Genomic DNA, 2,929 nt, shown 5'->3' on the forward strand with positions numbered 1-2,929 from the left:
ACAAACAGATAAGTGATGCCCCCATTAGAGGCATCTTTTGACAATCTGTAGATTTATTATGCACTAAGTTGTATGTTTTGATTTTGTTCACTATATTTAATTATACTTAAATAAAAAAAAAATAAAAGGTACATTTTATTGTTTTGTAATGTAACATTTTTAGTTACATTAGTTTAGTTTTCTTAGTCTCCCATGTTTCTATTTTTGTAAAAAAAATGTTTTTAGTCCTAAATAAGGTTATTAATGCTGAACTTCAATTCAGTTTCGTGGCTGGAGATATTAATCAAACGAAACAAAAGGTCACCATTAATTGACTTTACGATTAAAAACAATAATCAATTATTTGATATAGAAAACAACGTATTGAATTTAATTTAATTTTGGTTTAATTGAGAGAAAGACAAAAATGTCTTACACAGGTTTCTAAAGAATATGTTTCTGATATTTGAAGGCATTTAAGATTTTTTATATGAAAGACAAAAGTAAATTGACAGGCATCAAGTCTTAACGCTGTAGAACATTATCAGTAATTGGGTAGATTGTTGGGGGATTAAATGTAATAATAATAATTATTATTATTATTATAATAATAATTAAAATTATTTTTTCCGACTGAATAAATACCTAGATGTTAATGGTTATTACTAACCTAAAAGGCTTCATTCATTGCAGTTAAACTGATTAATTTATGAAGTACGATTGATAACTATTAAACCGAATGGTTTTAAAAAGAAATATCGTACCCATCTCAGCATAAAATTAAAAAGGTTAGTATAAATTATCATTTTTATAGCACGTTTTTTTTAGCGAGAGTCCTCTTAAAATCCTGACACAAAAACCGGACTGTTTTTTTGCAATCGCCCTTATTTCATTACCGCACTTCAAAATCTGCTCCAAACACGAGCCGTGGCTGTAACTTCGTTAGGCTTTTCATTTATCCGAGCTTTTATTATCTGCACGCGCAAACACACGCGCCCAAACGCACACACGCACACACAGAAGTCAGGACAGAGACTCACGTCAGAGCGAGGCCTGGCGGTGGATCCTCAGCTGCACCGCCGTCAGTGTCTCTGCACCTCCCCGCGGTGACGAGCTCCATCAGTCGGAGTCGGTGTCAGCAGGGCTGCGGGCCGCGGGTCCTTCTCTGTGTGGATCATGTCAGAGAGTGTCACCATAGACGGACAGACACACGCTTTTTGCCCCCTTCTTTTCCGCTCCTTTTCTGCACAAAACTGCTTTTTGTTCCCCTCCATTTTTTTTTCATTGAAGGAAGGAGGAAGGAAGGGGGCGCTCGTTTTTGATCACATGATTTGAACTCACCTGAGATAGGGCCTTAAAAAACAAAGGGCGCACTGAAGGCACGGAGGCACAATGAGATGCACTCACTCTCCCGCTTATCACAGTTAACATTCAGGCATCATGGAAAAGAGCTGATTTTTTGGGATTGGGCTGGATGATTGGGGACCAGTGTGCCGCATGTCGCGGACAGAAGGGGTCATTGTTGGGAGGAACAGTGTATATGTGTGTGTGTGTGTCCGTGTGTAAGTCCATTCTTCCTCTGCGTATTTGTGTTTGGCTAACACTGGTGTGCATGTTGTTATTCTCTGTGATGTGATTTCAAGAGTCAAACATCAACAAATAAGAGGCACAGTCCACGGACAACACACGCGTGAACGGGGGCTAAGTGAGTTAACCTTTGGGTCAGTGTGTGACCCGGCAGACCAGAGAGTCTGACTCTTCGACCTTATTCACGTATTTACAGTAACAGCAGACCATAATAATCTGTAATGAGTTTTGAATTTAAAATCGAAAAAACAAACAAACTTAGATTTGAAAAATAAAATAAACAAAACAGTACAATTTCTCTACCGTATTTCCACTTCCAGTCATTATTTGTCATGTTCATATCAGTGCCCTGTCTGTGTGTAACTATTTAGTATGTCATAAATTAAATCGAAAAACCAAACTAACACACGTCTTCGAACTCATAATACGGTGTCATTTTTTATTGTTGTCAGAAAGCTAACACAATTTAAAATATTATATTTTTACTGTTTTAATAGTTTACTGGTTTTAATTACTAGCCTCTGAGTTTTTGAAAAATGATAAACAAAATTAGACAGAACATAATAAACGGTTGTATAAGAAAAGCTACGCCGAGTTCAAGGTCAGTAGGAAGTGACGTGTAGTAACAAAATAGTCATAAAATAAGTCTGACTGAAGGAACACATTATAGGAACAGACTTAGAGAAATAATCATTTGTAACGTAAGAATGTGCATAGAAACTTTTAAAAACTCTAAGTCAAAATGTGGGGGAAAAAGAAATCACCAAAGGCTACAGCTAGGCTAAAAAGCTACAAGCTAACTCACAATTACATATTTTCTGAAAATAAATAAATAAATACATTGTTAATGGTTATTACTAACCTAAAAGGCTTCATTCATTGCAGTTAAACTGATTAATTTATGAAGTACGATTGATAACTATTAAACCGAATGGTTTTAAAAAGAAATATCGTACCCATCTCAGCATAAAATTAAAAAGGTTAGTATAAATTATCATTTTTATAGCACGTTTTTTTTAGCGAGAGTCCTCTTAAAATCTTGACACAAAAAACGGACTGTTTTTTTGCAATCGCCCTTATTTCATTACCGCACTTCAAAATCTCCTCCAAACACGAGCCGTGGCTGTAACTTCGTTAGGCTTTTCATTTATCCGAGCTTTTATTATCTGCACGCGCAAACACACGCGCCCAAACGCACACACGCACACACAGAAGTCAGGACAGAGACTCACGTCAGAGCGAGGCCTGGCGGTGGATCCTCAGCTGCACCGCCGTCAGTGTCTCTGCACCTCCCCGCGGTGACGAGCTCCATCAGTCGGAGTCGGTGTCAGCAGGGCTGCGGGCCGCGGGTCCTTCTCTGTGT

At 37.7% G+C, this 2,929-nt stretch overlaps 1 long non-coding RNA gene across 1 annotated transcript in view; it reads right to left on the reverse strand.

Moving 5' to 3' along the window:
• The window catches only part of LOC107989851 (uncharacterized), a 6,920-nt gene extending 5,100 nt beyond the window's left edge, over window positions 1–1,820 (reverse strand). The window contains exons 1-2 of the long non-coding RNA XR_001761364.2: window positions 1,321–1,820; window positions 1,020–1,144 (exon numbers count right to left, since the gene is read on the reverse strand). This is a non-coding gene — a long non-coding RNA (uncharacterized LOC107989851). The remainder of the gene's footprint in view (window positions 1–1,019; window positions 1,145–1,320) is intronic.
• Window positions 1,821–2,929: the final 1,109 nt, after the last annotated feature.

Source organism: Cynoglossus semilaevis, chromosome 17, assembly GCF_000523025.1.
Source record: "Cynoglossus semilaevis isolate Cse_v1.0 chromosome 17, Cse_v1.0, whole genome shotgun sequence".
Taxonomy (NCBI): Eukaryota; Metazoa; Chordata; class Actinopteri; order Pleuronectiformes; family Cynoglossidae; genus Cynoglossus; species Cynoglossus semilaevis.